The sequence below is a fragment of the Leucoraja erinacea genome, chromosome 16, assembly GCF_028641065.1.
Source record: "Leucoraja erinacea ecotype New England chromosome 16, Leri_hhj_1, whole genome shotgun sequence".
NCBI classification, from domain to species: domain Eukaryota; kingdom Metazoa; phylum Chordata; class Chondrichthyes; order Rajiformes; family Rajidae; genus Leucoraja; species Leucoraja erinaceus.
In genome coordinates this window covers 29198857-29216386 of record NC_073392.1, presented here as the reverse complement: position 1 = coordinate 29216386, position 17530 = coordinate 29198857, and the positions used below count along the sequence as shown (strand labels likewise).

The following is a 17530-nucleotide window of genomic DNA, read 5'->3' as shown; positions in this document are numbered from 1 at the left end:
GTTCAAGTGCTCCCACTGTGGATGATGTGCCCTAAGAACGTGCTTAGCTTCGAGCATGTTCACTTAATCTTGACAACTTCACAAAGCTGTTCCTTGTTTCTACATTTGCAAAATCTCCTCATCTCTTTCAGCTTTCTTACCCTTCCCCACCCCTTATACAATCAGTCTGAAGAAGGGTCCTGGCCTGAAACGTCGCCTATCCATGTTCTCCAGACATACCATGTGACCCGCTGAGTTTAGTTTAGTTTAGAGATACAGCGTGGAAACAAGCCCTACGGGCCCACCGTGTGCGCGCACATAGACTGAGTGGGCTGAAAGGCCTGTTTCTATGCTAAAACTAAACTAAACTGGTGCGCTACAATTCTGACAACTATATTCTGCACTCTGTATCCTCCCCTTTGCTCCACCTATTGTACTTGAATTTGACTTGATTGTATTAATGTATAATGTTATCTGATGATAGGTCAGCATGCAAAAACAAAGCTTTCACTAAGATTCAATGATATTTTATTGTCACGTGTACCTAGTGAAATGCTTTGTTTTGCGTACAACTCAGTAAAATCATACGGCAGAACCTCACCTAGGCAGCGCACAAGTGTCGCCACATACCTGGCGCCGACATGGTTACCAAAGTTGACCAAACAGTCCTATCTTCTGTACCTCGGTACACGTGACAATAATACACCTAAATCTAATTTGCTCAGCCAAGTGCCGGCCCCTCCATTTCAGACATATCTGCCTGTCCCGAAAGCTAGAAGGAATTTCGTAAAGTCCCGGGACAGGCACAATGGCTCACATTGTACACTGCCGATGGTGGGCCGCTGAGGAATTTGTCCTCGACCGTGATTACTGAGAGTCCTGCACACTCTCCCGCAGTTTGGAATTAATCGGGGAGGAGGTTGTGCCTGACGTTCACTGACTCAGATCTGGGAAGCTGCTCGTTGTATCCAGTAAGTGTTCGCTCTCTGAAACCTCGTGCCACTGGACGCACCTGTTGTTGCCGTGTAGAACTTACTTTAGCTGTGAGGCTTTATTTGGGATGTTGTTGTTTATTAATTATAAGCAGAATGGTTGTCGAGCCATCACCCCTGTCATTTATGCATCGAGTTGGCTGAGTAATGCACGGTGTGACAATGGGTATGCATGGAACGGGGGCAACCCTACAAATGGAGCCCTAAAGGGATTTGGGCTTTTAACCTCAAATGCGTTTAGCTCAAGGCTATGAGTTAACTCTGATCACGTTGCCCCACTTGCTGCGATGGGATGTTGCTTGAGAGGCCAACGTTCTTTAGCTGAGAGGACTAGAAAGTAAGAAAGGTGTTAGCAGAAGGGAACAGATGTGGATTGAGATGGTGCTGCTTAGAGTAAGAACGGGGAATTAGGATTTTAAGATGGAATTTTGCATGTGTTCAGAAAACTGGGAATAATTTGCTGTTTGCCTGCAGTCGTTTCATTCTGTTGATCCAATATTGATCTGTTTGCTTGTCTGGATCTATCCCTCCCTCTCTCCCTCTCTCTCTCTCTCTCTCTCTCTCTCCCTCTCTCTCCCTCTCTCCCTCTCTCCCCCTCTCCCTCTCCCTCTCTCTCCTCTCTCCCTCTCTCCCCTCTCTCCCTCTCTCCCTCTCTCCCAGTCGTCTTTCTCTTTCTCTCTCATCCTGTCTGTCTCCTCCTTACCTCTGTTTCTGTTTCTCTTTTCCCCCCTTTTTGTCTCATCTTTTTCCACATCTGAATCTTCCTCTCTTGCTTTCCTAGTATTTATCTGTGGGCATTTATGTCTCTTGTTCTCTTCTATGTTTTTTTATCTCTCTCACTCACTCTGTCAGTCCCACGTACATGTCTGTCTCCCCTGCTATATATCACTCTGTTCGTGTCTGTACCCCGTGCATCTATCTGTACCACATTTTCTTTCTTTTTGATCCTGTATTTCACACTCTATCTCCCTGACTACCTTTCTCCATCACTCTATTTATCTCTCTATATCTCTCTCTAAATCTCTCTCGCCTTGTCTATCTCTCTCACTGTCAATCTCTCTGTCTCTCTCTCCCTGCCTCTCTCCAACTCTTCACTTCCCTCAATCTCACTCTCTCACTTCCTCTATCACTCTCTCGCTCTCTCTGTCTTTCTCTCTCTCACTCTCCCTCTCTCCCTCTGTCAATCCACCACCACCCGACAGTGTGTTCCAGGCGCCCACCATTCTCTGCGTAGAAAAAAAACCTTTCCTCGCACATCTCCTTTAAACCGCCTATTTCATCTTCAAAGTATTTTACATTAGAGATAGTCTGGAAACAGGCCCTTCGGGCCATCGAGTCCCCGCTGAACAGCGATCACCCCGTACACTAGCACCATCCTACACACCAGGGACAATTTACAATCTACTGAAGTCAATTAACCTGCAGGTCTTTGGAGTGTGGGATGTAACCCGGTCACTGGCACTGTGAGGCAGCAACACAACCGCTGCACCACAGTGTCACCTGGTCTTTGACATTTCCACCCTGGGAACAAGTTTTAGCAAAACCTGTCTTGCAATCATTTATAGGCAATCAAACATTTGCTGAACGTGGTATGTTTTAATATATAATGGACTTCATCAAAGGATAGAAGTGGGTGTGAGAAGTGACAGTGTGTTGCGACTATTATGGGGAAAGAGAAGGCAAGGAATGCAGGAAGGATGTGGAGACTTTGGAGGGAGGGCAGATGAGGTTTACCAGAATGCTGCGTGGATTGGAGGGTATTAGAGCTATAAGGAGCGATTGGATAGACTTGGATTGATCTCTCTGGAGCTTTGTAGGTGGAGGGAATACCTGGTAGACGAATATAAAATTACGAGGCGTAGATAAGGTAGACAGTCAGAGTCTTTTTTCCCAGTGTGGAAATATCAAAGATTAGAGGGCATAGTTTTAAGGTGAGAGGGACAAAGTTTAAAGGAGATGTGCGGGGCAAGGTGTTTACACAGAGAGGAGTGAGTGCCTGGAACTCAGTGCCAGGGTTGGTGGTGAAGGCAGATACAATAGTGGTGTTTAAAAGGGTTTTAGATGGACACGTGGATAAGCAGGGAGTGGAGGGATGTACAGTAGATCATGTGCAGGCAGAGGAGATTAGTTAAACCTGGCATGATATTCAGGATGGGCAATATGGGCCGAAGGGCCTGTTCCTGTGCAGTTCTGTTCTATGTTCCGTGTTCCATGGATTACCTGAAGAAATTGATTCAATCATTTATAGGCAATCAAACATTCATATTGCATCTTGTAGATTAAGGAATCATTTTGAACACCTTCAATATGGTTAGAGACAGGTGTGAAAATGTGCATTCTCTCCTCTGCTGTTCAGATTTTGTAATGATAAATGTGCATTTACTAATGCAAGACCTTCCCGATGTCGAACAAATGTTGAATGAAATGCTTTGTCATGCTTCAATGACTATTCCCATTGCTGGCATACCCCTTCCCAACTCTTCATCCACAGCAATTATAGAATGCAGAGAAAACATCTCATGTTAACTTAAAGTATGTGTGCCTATGTATCTCTTTCAGTATATGTGTTAATGTCTGCTTGTGTGTGTGTTAATGTCTGCTTTGTGTTTATTTATGTTAATATCTGCTCTATGTGTACATGTGTGTGTTTCTTTCTATGTGTTAATATCTGTGTGTGTGATGTATGTGCATGTAACAGGGAAACAATTCTAATAGCAACATGAGAGGCAATTTTTTCACACAGAGGTTGGTGGATACATGGGACAAGCTACCAGAGGAGGTTGTTGAGGCAGGTACTATAACAATATTTAAAAGACCTTTAGACAGGTACATGAATAGGAAATATTTAGAGGGATATGGGTCAAACATGGGCAGGTTAGAGCAACATGGATTGTGCATCTTGGTCGGCATGGACGAGTTGGGCCGAAGGGCACGTTTCTGTGCCGTATGACTCGACGACTCTGTGTTTGTGTTAGTATCTGCTTTATGTGTGTGTGTGTGTGTTTATATACATGCACGTGTGTGTGTTTAATTTAGTTCAGAGATACAGCATGGAAACAGATCCTTTGTCCACCAAGTCTGCGTCGACCATCGATCGCCAATACACTATTTCTACATTATCCACTTTTGCATCCTACACATTAGGGGCAATTTGCAGAAGTCAATTAATCTACAAACCCACACGTCTTTGGAATATGGAGCACCCGGAGAATCCCACGCAATCACTGGGAAAATATACAATCTTTACACAGACAACACCCATGTGTATGTGTAATTGTGTGCATGTGTCTGTTTGTGTATGTGTGTGTGTGCGTGTGCATGTGTGTGTGTGCGCGCGCATGTGTGTGTGGTGGGACAGGGAGGGGATTAGTGCTTGCATATGTTTATTCCCACAGTTCAGAACTGTCACCTCCATTATATTTTGATGCGAGTTTGCACTCTGAAGGTTCAGACACATTGGCATCTTGTGCGACAACTTGGTGATAAGTGGCTGCACTGACTTCAACACTAATTGATATTTGAATGCTCTGTCCGACTTTTCTCCACAACCACATGATTTAAGGCATGAAGTCATTACCCCCTGGTGGTTCTTCAGCAGACCCAGTGGCCTCCCACACACCACCCGGCTCCAGAGCACCAACGTTGCATTAATCAGAGTGAATAAATCAGTGATCAGTGAGATTACATTCCTGTACCGTGAGAGCATTTTTATTCGCTGAATTTAATTTGAGGTGGAGAAAATGAAAAGCCTCTTTTATAAAGATGATTTTTTTTTTCCCCCTTTGCTTCCCACTCAGATCGCTGTGTCTACCAAACTACCCAACACCAACTGAAGCCAAGCTCTGTCTTGAGGCTCAGGTTGTGTGGTTCTCCAGCAGCTTTTGACAAGAGACAAGAGACATTTATTTGTCACATGTATGGTCACCATACAGCCATACGAATAAAAGAGAGCACAGAACACAATAGTCTTTAACATAGACATCCCCACACAGTGGAATCAAAGTTTCCCACTGTGAGGGAAGGCACCAAAGTTCAGTCATCCTCCTCTGTTAATCACCAAAGGTGCATGGATGGAGTCTGAGTCGTACAGCATGGAAACGTGTCTTTTGGCCCAACTTGTCCACTACAACCAAAATGTAAGGTCTACACTTGTCCCACTTGCCCATATCCTTCCAAACCTGTCCTATCCATCTACCTGCCGAATTGTTTCTTAAAAGATGCGTTAATCCCTGCCTCCTCTGGTAGCTTGTTTTGTACACCCACCACCCTTTGTTGGAAAACAGTTGCCCCTCAGGTTCCTATTGAATCATTCCCCCTTCACCTTAAACCTATGTCCTCTGGTTCTTGATTCCTGATAGGAAAGGTTTAGAGGGATATGTATCAAATGTGGGCAAGCAGAACTAGTTTAGATGGGGCATCTGGTCAACATGGACAAGTTGGGCCGATGGACCTGTTTCCGTGCTGTATGACTCTCTGACTATGACTCTATGATTGTTAGACATGCTTGATTTGATGACCATGCCCTGTGATGAGTTAATGCCAATGACCATTGGATTATCATTGGCGCCAGCTTCAAGAGGTAACTGACCTTGTGTTAACAAGCTGGATATGTAATAAGGAACACACTTCCATTATACTCCAGCCTGGAGCCAAGCTCATACCCAGGGATTCACATCGTGGGCTGAAGGAGTTAACTGGCTCTGGTTTCTTTTGTCCTTTGCTGTATCAGCTGTGGCATTTGAATGGAAAGAGCTGAATCCTGCCCCATTTACATGGTCTTTTGTTCCACAGGAGGCTTGTTTGCAAAGCAATCGTTCCTCAGTGGCCATTGCTTAGCTTTGCTGTTTCGCATCGAGCTGGGCCGAGACCCAAGTAATCCACTGGACACCCGGCAGTTTGGCATTGGAGTACCTTGGCAAGCTGGGATGTAGATAATCTATAGGGCCTTGTTGGAAGAATGAACATTGTTTACAACCAAGACTAAAGCAGAATGCTGGGCATGTGGAAAGGGAGCCAGAGGAACAGAGAGTCAGAACTGTGGCTGTCTTACCCACCAAGAGCTGTAGTTGGTGCTGTCGACTTATTAAATCACAGACATATTCCACAAACATTCAAAATTATGCCAACTTAAAAGAATGGCTTTGTCATTGTACAGGGACTCCCTGGTAAATTCTCCCCAGGAACATTAGGGTGCTGCCTTACAATGCCAGAGACCCGGGTTCAATGCCGACTACAGGTGCCGTCTGTACGGAGTTTGTACGATCTCACTGTGATTGCGTCAGTTTTCTCGGGATGCGCCGGTTTCCTCCCACATTCTAAAGACGTGCGAGTTTGTAAGTTAATTTGCTGCGGTAAATATTGTAACGTTTCACATTCTCTGAAAGTGATGTTTTGGATCGGGATCCTACTTTGGCCTAAGAAGGGCCTGGTTCCATGCTGTATGACATTGAAAAGGTATATCTCCTGTACGATTAAAGGGAAGGATATTAAGGAGCATGGGTCGCTGATGTTAAATAGATAGCCATTGATAGAACCAATGAGGAATTTATCTCTAAATTAAACTAAATATCTGTGCCGAACATGACGTCAAGTTAAACTGACCTCCTCTCCCTGCCCACAATCAATATCCCTCCATTCTCTACATATCCATGAGCCGATCTTTAGTTTAGTTTAGAGATACAGAATGGAAACAGGCTCTTTGGCCCACTTGAGTCCGTGCCGACCTGAGATCACCCGTACACTAGTTCTAAGTTATCCCCATTTAGCCAATTAACCAACAAACCTGCATGTCTTGGAGTGTGGGAGGAAACCGGAGCACCTGGAGAAAACCCATGGGGTCACAGTGAGGATGTACAAACTCCGTACAGACAGCGCCTGTAGTCAGGATTGAGCCCGGGTCTCTGGCGCTGTAATGCCCCTGTCCCACTTAGGAAACCTGAACGGAAACCTCTGGAGACTTTGCGCCCCACCCAAGGTTTCCGTGCAGTTCCCAGAGGTTGCAGGTGGTTGCCGGAGGTTGCAGGTAGTGGAAGCAGGTAGGGAGACTGACAAAAATCTCCGGGAACCGCACGGAAACCTTGGGTGGGGCGCTAAGTCTCCAGAGGTTTCCATTCAGGTTTCCTAAGTGGGACAGGGGCATAAAAAGCAGCAACTTTACCGCTGTGCTGACTAAAAGCCTCTTCAAAGCCACTATTGTATCTACCTCCACCACCACTCCTGTCTGCGAGTTCCAGGCACCCACCCCTCTCAGTGTAAAGAAAACTTGCCCTGCTCTGCTATTGAGCATAGTTCTACAGAAATACAGAGCTACAGAACAGCGCAGAGCACAGGAAGAGTGAACGTTTACTAAAAGTGATTATGTATCATTGTTTGGGAAATATGTTGCAATTTATTTTCTCTCCCACATTAACAAATCATGGAAAGTGAAGAAGTCAGCAGGTTTTCACTTTTGATTAGAACTCACAGCTACTTCAAGCAGAACTGTGACATTTGTTTAAGCCCAACTGTCCTTTGCATTGACTTGTTGAATGCCGCTGGCTATGTGTCAGCTGCCTGTGTCACTTCACGGTTTGCTGATTGTCCTACAAAAACAACCTTCCCCCTTTTCTTTTAGCATTCCTCCCTTTCAGCAGCCTTCTCTCCCTTCTCCCTTTTCACCCGCCGTGCTTGCTGCCATGATGCTTATTTTCAAGCCAACGTGATGAAAGTGCGCACCACCAGACTCACGACCAGCTCCTTCCACTCCGTTATCAGGGTTCTCATCGGTCCTTCGATAGCATGGTGGCACAGTGGCAGAGTTGCTGCCTTACAGCACCAGAGACCCAGGTTCGATCCTGACAACGGGTGCTTTCAGTATGTTCTCCCTGTGACTGCGTGGGTTTTCTCCTGGTGTTCCGGTTTCCTCCCACAACTCCAAAAACGTGCAGGTTTGCAGGTTAATTTGGCTTCTGTAAATTGTAAATTATCCCCAGTGTGTAGGATAGTGCTAGTGTACAGGGATCGCTTGTTGGCTCAGACTCGGTGGGCAAAAGGGCCTGTTTCAGTACTGTATCTCTAAACAAAACTAAACTAAGTTAGAGATGCAGCGTGGAAACAAGCCCCTTGGGCCAAACGAGTTTATGGCGAACAACAAGATCACCCATATACTAGCTTATCTAGAAGATAAAGATTTAATAGGAATTTGAGGGGCAACTTTTTACTCAGAGGGTGATGGGTATATGGAACGAGCTGGCACAGGAGGTAGTTGAGGCAGGTCTATGGCAACATTTCATTTAGTTTAGAGATCAGGCCCTTCGGCCCAACGGGTCTGCGCCGACCAGCGATCACCCCATACACTAGTTCTATCCTACACACCAGGGACAATTTACAGAAGCCAATTAACCTACAAACCTGCAAGTCTCTGGAGTGTGGGAGGAAACCAGAGCACCTTGTGGTCAAATGGAGGTGTGGTCCATGGGCTCTGTACAGACAGCATCCTTTGTCAGGTTGAACCTGGGTCTCTGGCGCTGTAAAGCAGCAACTCTACTGCTGCGCCACCGTGCTCTTCAGGTACTAACTAAGGCAGGCTGATAAAGACGTGTGTTTTCATAGACAATGGAAACTGCAGATTCTGTGATCGTAATCAATGTGCAAAGTACTGGAGGAACTGAGCAGGTCAAGAGGCATCTGTGGAGGGAATATACAGGTCACATTTCGGGTCGTGATCCTTCTTCAGACCCTTCACTAGTGTGGCTTCCCCTTGATGCGCGTTGATTTCAGATTTAGCCAGGATTATCGACACCACAGTCCAATGCCACCTTAGCATTGAGCAGTCACTCTCACCTCACCTCTGGAACTTTGCTCGATGCTTTATAAAGAGACCGGGACGGACAACGTTTTGGGTCAGACTGAAGAATAGTGAGAGGGTAGAGTAAGTGTGGAGAGGATGTTTCCACTAGTGGGAGAGTCTTGGACCAGAGGCCACAGTCTCAGAATAAAAGGATATACAGGTATCTTTAGTCAGAGGGTGGTGAATCTGTGGAATTCATCGCCACAGCCAGCTGTAGAGGCCAAGTCGATGGATATTTCTAAGGCGGAGATTGAAAGATTAGTACGGGTTGAAGGGAGAAGCCAGGAGAAAGGGATTGAGAGGGAAAGATAGATCAGCCATGATGAAATGGCGGAGAAGACTTGATGGGCTGAATGGCCTAATACTGCTTCTGGAAGAAGAGCTACATTCCTAAAGGCCGATTGTCCATTTCGCTCCACAAATGCTGCCTGAGCCGCTAGATTTTCCAGTTTTGTTATTTCTCGGTATCAAGGGACCACCTAAGATTAAGATCATTGGAATGTAGAAGACTGCTATAAAGCCAATGGAAGTACTTTGGACATTACAATACCATAATAATATCCTCTATAAATACAAACACTAATTGTGTGGCAAACTTGCAGCCTTGCTCCACAAACAGCATTTTGTTTCTGTGTAAGTACCTGTTAAAATTAGTGCCCTACATGAGCGGAACCTGTAATCTACCCTTAATCCCTCTGTAAGGTGTGACATAGGATTGAGAAGGCAACAAGAGTTCAGTTTCACACATCATGGCCTCCTCATCACAGACTTTATAAAAAAATATGATGGGAAAATGGTTTTGTAAGCACACAACAGACTATGAAAATAACTTGTTTAAGAAGGAACTGCAGATGCTGGAAAATCGAAGGTACACAAAAATGCTGGAGAAACTCAGCGGGTGCAGCAGCATCTATGGAGCGAAGGAAATAGGCAACGTTTCGGGACGAAAAACGTTGCCTATTTCCTTCGCTCCATAGATGCTGCTGCACCCGCTGAGTTTCTCCAGCATTTTTGTGTACCTATGACAATAACTTACCTGCCACCTAACTCCACCCATTCCTTTTCTCCAGAGATGCTGCCTTTCCCGCTGAGTTACTCTACGCATTTTGTGTTTACCTGACTCCTTTCGCAGTTTAGTTTAGAGATGCAGCAGGGAAACAGGCCCTTCGGCCCACCGAGTCCATGCCGACCCATTCGATCACCCATTCACACTACTTCTGCGATATCCCACTTTCTCATCCACTCCCTACACTCTAGAGGCAGAGGCCAATTAACCTACAATCCTAGAAAGACACCAGGTGCTGGAGTAACTCAGTGGGTCAGGCAGCATCTCTGGAGGAAAAGGATGGGAAACATTTCGGGTCGGGACTCCTCTGCAGACAAACTTTTTCCAACAAATCTGCACGTCTTTAGGATGTGGGAGGAAACCGAAGAAACGCCACGCGGTCACAGGGAGAACTTGCAAACTTTACACACAGACAGAACTCGAGGTCAGGATTGAAGCCTGGTTTCTGGCTCAGTGAGGCAGCAGCTCTACCCGCTGCACCACTGTACCGCCCTTGTGTCCCCCAATGTAAAAGATTTGTCAAATATTTTTGCACTGATGGTGGCCCCTAAAATCTATTAAATTTATGATCACCTACCTTGTTTATGTGGTTGTGATAATGGTCCCAAAACACACCGACTTTGGAGCCAACCAGTCACGATAAAAATCAAACCATTTTGTTATTCTGAAATGCAATGCATTTCGTTGTCTCTGTACTGTACACTGACAATGACAATTAAATTGAATCTGAATCTGAATCTGAATCTGTGGTGAATTTTCCATTATCTGCTTCCAGCTTCCCACACACACACAGAGTGGAGCTTAGATTTGGATAAATAACTTTGATATTTGCAAGACTATCCAAAGACTGCCAGTTATTAGCTTCTTGAATTTGACTGGGGATAATTCGGTCAGCAGAAATTATTAGTTACTCACCCAAGTATTTGATACAAAATCGTAAGCTGATTCAGTGTTTCATCAACTTTTGTCCTGTTCTCCAATAATTTGTGATCGGTAGTTGATAGTAATGCCAGCTGGAGCCAGGAGTGACTTGTTGTCTAATTATTGAGGTAAGCAGGCATGATATCAAAGTTACTACTGACTAATCAGGTGGTTTGTTTGTTAACATATCTCTTGTGCAAAATTATGACTGATCATTGTTTAATCTTGTGTTATCTTAGAACCTTCCCGAACGTCTACCTCCATCTAAATCAAGTGGCCTTCACATCCCTCTAAACCTTTCCCATCCGTGAACCTGTCCAAAAGGGGTGGTAGGCTGGCGCAGCGGTAGAGTTGCTGCCTCGCAGCACAAGAGAAGCGGGTTCAATCCTGACTACGGGTCAAAGTTCTCCCTGTGACCGCGTGGACTTTCTCCGGGTGCTCCGGTTTCCTCCCACACTCCAAAAACGTACAGGTTTGGTGGCTTGGTATAATTGTAATTTGTAATTGTAATTTGTCCCTAGTGAGTATAAATTAGTATTAGTGGGTGAGGATTGCTGGTTGGCGCAGACTCAGTGGGCCGAAGGGCCTGTTTCCGCACTGTGCCTCTAAAACTAAAAACTAAAAAAATTATTGAGCTAAGCAAGCATTATGTCAAAGTTACTACTGTCAGTGAACATAATCTGGTGGTTAGTTTGTTAAAATAACATTCATGCCTCTTAGATTAAATTCGGACTCATCATGGTTTAATCTTGCATTACCCTTGTAACCTTCATGAAAGTCTATCTATCTCTGCGTAAAGGATTCAAACATCAGAGGTGCAAAGGGACTTGGGGTAGCTGGTGCAGGATTCCCAAAAGCTAATTTGCAAGTTGAATCTGTAGTAAGAAAGGCAAATGCAATATTAGCATTTATCTCGAGAGGACTAGAATGCATAAGAACAGGGATGTAATGCTGAGGCTTTATAATTGCACTGGTCAGACTGCATTTGGAAATGTTGTGAGCAGTTTCGAGCCCCATATCTGAGGAAGGATGTGCTGGTTTTGGAGAGGATCATAATAATCATATTTTATAAGCCAAGTATGTTTTGCAACATATGAGGAATTTGATTTGCCATAAAGGCATACCAATAAAAAACAACAGAACACACAAAATCCATTTAATATAAACATCCACCACAGTGACTCCTCCACATTCCTCACTGGAAGGCGAAACAAAAGTTCACTCTCTCCCTCCTTTGTCCTCCAGTGGTCGGGGGCCTCTAACCTTCCGTTGACGGGACGATCGTACTCCCGTAGCCGGCAGCGAGCCTCCTGCAAGCTCCTGCATCGGGGGGGAGGGGATGCAGAGGAGATTTATGAGGATGATTCCGGGGATGGTTGAGTTAACATATGATGAGCGTTTGGCAGCACAAGGTCTGTACTCACTGGAGTTTAGAAGGATGAAGGGCACTTCATGGAAACTTACCGAATAATGAAAGGCCTGGAGAGAGTGGATACGGAGAGGATGTTTCCACTAGTGTGAGAATCCAGGACCATACTTACAATAAATGGATGTACCTTTAAAAAGGCGATGGGGAGGAATTTTTTTAGTCAGAGGGTGGTGAATCTGTGGAACTAATTGTCACAGAAGGCTGTGGAGGCCAATTAGATGTGTATTTTTAAGGTGCATATTGACAGGTTCTTGTTTCGTAAGGGTGTCAGGGGTTATGGGGAGAAGGTAGGAGAATGGGGTAGAGAGGGGACGATAGATCAGCCATGATTGAATGAGAGAGTTGACTCAAAAGGCCGAATGGCCTAATTCTGCCCCTATGACATGAACATAAAACTGGTGGGCACCATATCCCTCAAAACCTTTCCTATCCACGGAACTGTCTTTTAAATGTTGCCAGAGTCCTCACCTCATCTACCTCCCCTGGCAGATCGATCCATACACCCATCACCCTCTGAGTATGAAGCTGCACCTCAGGTTCCTATTAAAGCTTTACCCTCCCACCTTAACTCTATGTCCTCTGGCATGTGCAATAAGGTGGCATCAGCTCTTTGGGCAGCGTCCGGGGAGGGAATGGACAGGACACAGTTTGGATGAGGACTGACCCGCTGAGTTCCTCCAGCACTTTGTGTTTTGCTCAAGATTGTGGCACCTGCAGCCTCTTGCACATGGCATCAGTTCTTGAAAGGTGCACAATGAATTTCTGCAGCATGTCCCTTCTAGACTATTCAATACTGTCCACTGTGACTCTAATGTTGCTGTTGTGGATCTTTCAGGAGTGCAGGAGGTCAGTTTATAAGCAGTGTCTATGGTGTATGGACATTATGGTGTAGCGTTCTGCTCACCACATTGGAGGAAGGATAAGAACCTGCCAATGGGCAGTGGATCACTGCATAGACCTGGCTCCCCTGCTGCCGAACAAGGGACCCTGCCTTGTGTGGGGACGATGCTTCAGGATGGGGGAATCAGGAGCCAGAGGACGTGCGTTTGAGGTTAGAGATGAGAGATTTGGTTGGAGAATTTGAGGGGTACCTTTTTTGCGCAGAGATAGTGGGTGCATGAAATGAGCTGCCAGAGGTGGTGGTTGAGGCAGGTACTCTAACAACATTTAAGGGACACTTTGACAGGTATGTGAATGGAAAAGATTTGGAGGGATAGGGACCAAACGCGGGCAGGGGGGACTACCGTATATGATCAGCCTGGATATGTTGGGCTGAAGGGCCTGTTTCTGTGCCATATGACTCTGACTGTAAATGAGACTAGCTTAGAGGGGACATCTTGGTTGGCACGAGCAAGTTGGGCCGAATGGCCTGTTTCCGTGCAGTATGACTATGACTCTAATATTTTCCCAGGTTCTTGTGTATAAAATCCATTCGTAGCGATCACACCAAGCAGTCTTTCAAATCTTGCACTCTGAATTTGAAAATAATGCATTTGTTGAATAGGTTTAATGCCTTTGCCAATAGTAATGCCTGTAACAGCTGCCCATTTAGTGGCTCCGGAGAGATTTTGTTTCTCTCCGTCTTTGCTGAATTCTTCCAGCAAAATGCAAGGACTTTCTAGGGTCTGACGTTATGTTCATCTTTGGATGAACCCCAGGCGGCTGTGCCGTTTCTTTGGTGTTGACTCTGAAATCGCTTCTATTTTGTATGGATTGTTACAGTCTTTTTGGTTGGGCATGTTACCAAATGGATACTCAAGAATCTCTATCTCCCAGAAGAGGTATTCAGCATGTGTTATTTGGAATTGGCTCCGTTTGGATTGAGTTACCAGAAACATGAGCCTATTTCCTAAGTCGCTAGAATATGTATTGCTGGCAAATGATGCTGTAACGTACAGAGGCTAGAGATGTTCAGTTTGAATTGCCCCTATTTGGTTTCTCGAGTCAAAGCACTGGCAAATTGCTGTTTGTCAACAGTTTAGAGATACAGCGTGCAAACGAGCCCTTCGGCTCACCGAGACTGCGCCGTCCAGCGATCACCCGTACACTAAGTTCTAACCCACAAACCAGCAACAATTTACCATAGCCAATTAAGCTACGAATCTGCACGTCTTTGGAGTGTGAGAAGAAACCGAAGCACCTGGAGAAAACCCACAAGGTCACAGGGAGAAGGTGCAAACTCTGTACAGAGAGCACCCAAGGTCAAGATTGAATGCGGGTCTCTGGTGCTGTAAGGCTACAATCCTTCCACTCTGCCACTGTGCCACCCACATTAGGTTGAAGTTCAAGTTTTTTACTGTCACTTGTATCGAGGTATAGTGAAAAACTCTGATTTGCATGCTATCCAAACAGATCAGATATACCATATGTAAATACAATCATATCAAACTCATGTCACGTTCAATATATGTAGAGCAAAGGGGAAGATACAGAGTGTAGAATGTAGTTCACATCACTGTCGCACATCAGTTCCATTGACTACAATGGGGTAGAGGTGAGCCAGACAGAACGTAGCTTAGGGCCTGATAACAGAAGGGAGGAAGTTGTTCGTGAATCTGGTGGCTTTCAAGCTTTCTGCCAGACAGGAGTGGGGGAAAAAAAGGAATGATCGGGGTGGGTCAGGTCTAATCTGTGTGGGTCATAGAGAACAGCACAGGAACTGACCCTTCGATAGGGGGTGGGTTTGGGTTGAGGTGTACTATTGTCACTCGTACCAAGGTACAGAGAAAAGCTGTGATTGCATGTTATCCAAACAGTTCAGATACACCTTACTGTACACCGATATAATCAGTTCAAACTCAAATGTAGTAGATAGGACAAAGGGGAAGGTACTGAGTGTAGTTCTCAGCATTGTAACGCATCGGTTCCAGAGACAAAATCCAATGTTCACACCCCAGGCGTTAATACAATTTGTTCGTAGCAAATCCCAACAATTTATTGATATTAACATCTCGGTCCACACACGAGGTACAGAAGTTAGGAAAAACAGACCTCCAAGTTCAGGGGCAGTTTCTTCCCAGCTGTTATCAGACAACTGAACCATCGTATCGCCCACGAGAGAGTGGTCCCGACCTAGTATCAACCTCATTGGAGACCCTCGGACTTTCTTTAATTGGACTTTACTGGACTATATTTTGCACTAAACGTCATTCACATTATTCTCTTTATCCTGTGTCTGTACACTGTAGGTGGCTCGATTGTAATCATGTATTGTCTTTCTCAGTGGCGGACTGGGTCCAAAAATATTGGTTGCCAGGAGACAAAGGGGGCCCACTTCATCAGGGGCCCAATTGATATAGGGAGCCCACTTTATCAGGGGCCCACTTGCCATCGGGCAAGCTGACACCCTGGCCAATCAGCCACTGGTCTTTCCACTGACTGGTTTGCACACAACAAAAGATTGTTACTGTACCTCAGTACACGTGACAATAAACTTAATTCATAAACTCATGTATAGTCTTTTCGCCGACTGGATAACGTGCAACAAAAAAGCTTTTTGCGGTACCTCGGTACACGTGACAATAATACACTAAACTGTAATAAACGGAACCAAACAAAACTAAATGTTGAAAACGTTTGGAATTCTCTAACTCAGTTGGCTGTGGATAGTGAAGTTGTCGAGTATATCCCAGGTTGAGAGTGATAGGTTTATTGAATCGGGAAAATTGGGAATCAGAAGAGAAAAGGGATGAGGCAAGGTATTTGAAAGGCACATCAAGCATGAGGGAACATTGGGGCCTTATCTTTCCTCCTTTACTTTTGTTATTCAAAGAAGTGTTGCTGGAGTTCAGAGTGAGATGAATGAAATAATTACTGATCAGTGATTGATTGCCCTAAGACTGGAAGACAATGGAACTGGTTAAAATGTACCTGGAGCATAAAGAGGAAAGGTTGTATAAGGGGTAATTTAAAGAGGGCCAATTAACGTACAAACCCACAGATCTTTTGGATAAGGGAGGAGACGGGAGCACCCGGAGGGAACCCATGTGGCCACAGGGAGAACGTGCAAACTCCACACAGACAGCAGCTGAGGTCAGGATCAAACTTGCTCTCTTGAGCTGTGAGGCAGCAGCTCCACCAGCTGCGCCACAAGCTAACACTTGTCTAGCAGTTAGCCTCATTTCTTTGGACTGCCTTACAATGGACACTCCCTGATGGATTAATAGTAAAAGCTGTCTGGAGTCTTAGCTAATCCTTTATGCTAGTGCCAGTAATCTGACATCCACTGCTCACACACAGCAGTCTGTATTTCAGCTATAGCCCGTGTGGAAATCATTTAGAAAAATCAGTGAACTTTTATCATGCTGAATCCACATGTTTGACCAACATATGAAACAAGTGCGCAAAGCTCACTTCAGAAAACATCCTTGCCTGACTTCTCGACTGAATCTTTGGGACTGTATCACGACACCAAGGGTGGCAAAACTGGCAGAGCCGCTGCCTCACAGCACCAGGAACCCGGGTTCGATCCTGACCTTGGGGTGTGCCGTCTGTGTGGAGTTTGCATGTTCTCCTTGTGACAGCGCTGGTTTCCTCTGGTGCTCCGGTGTCCTTCCCACATCCCAAAGATGTATGGGTTTGTAGATTACTACGTTGCCGCTGTGGGTGGGATAGCATCGAACTAGTGTGAGAAAAGGACATCAAATGGTGGAGTAACTCAGCGGGTCAGACGGCATCTTTGCAGAAAAGGAATAGGTGACGTTTTGTGTCGAGGCCCTTCTTCAGACTGAGAGTCTACCCTCTCGAGGGGGCTAGTTCAAAAATATCGCAGTTTGTTTTATATTGAATTTTAGCGATGCAGCGTGGAAATAGACCCACCGATTCTGCACCGTCCAGGGATTACCCAACACACTAGTTCTATCCTACACGCTAGGGGTAATTTACACAAGCCAATTAACCTACAAACCTGCACCTCATTGGAATGTGGGAGGTTAACCAGACCCACACGGTCACAGGGAGAACGTGCAAACTCCATACAGACAGCACCCATAGTGAGGATTGAACCCAAGGCTCTGGCGCTGTAAGGCAGCAACTCCACCGCTGCGCCACTGTGCTGCCCTCATTCTCCCAACAAAATGTAGATATGAGGAACAACACACAAAGTGCTGGAGGAACTCAGATCCAAGATGTTGCTTGTCCATTCCCCCCACAGGCGCTGCCTGACCCGCTGAGTTCCTCCAGCACTCTGTGTTTTGCCCAAGGTTGTTCCAATCTGTGTTTATCGGTCTAAAAACAGATGATCAGATAAGAAAGTCTCTGGCCTGAAATGTAAATTGTTTCTATTTCCACTAATGTTACCTGACACACTGAGTTTC

The 17530-nt window shown here is 45.4% G+C and overlaps 1 protein-coding gene across 1 annotated transcript in view; it reads left to right on the top strand.

Annotated features, from left to right (window-relative positions):
* Positions 1–828: 828 nt before the first annotated feature.
* The window catches only part of sema3b (sema domain, immunoglobulin domain (Ig), short basic domain, secreted, (semaphorin) 3B), a 249149-nt gene continuing 232447 nt past the window's right edge, over positions 829–17530 (top strand). The window contains exon 1 of the mRNA XM_055648019.1: positions 829–950. The gene's annotated coding sequence lies outside the window, so the exon portion shown is untranslated. The remainder of the gene's footprint in view (positions 951–17530) is intronic.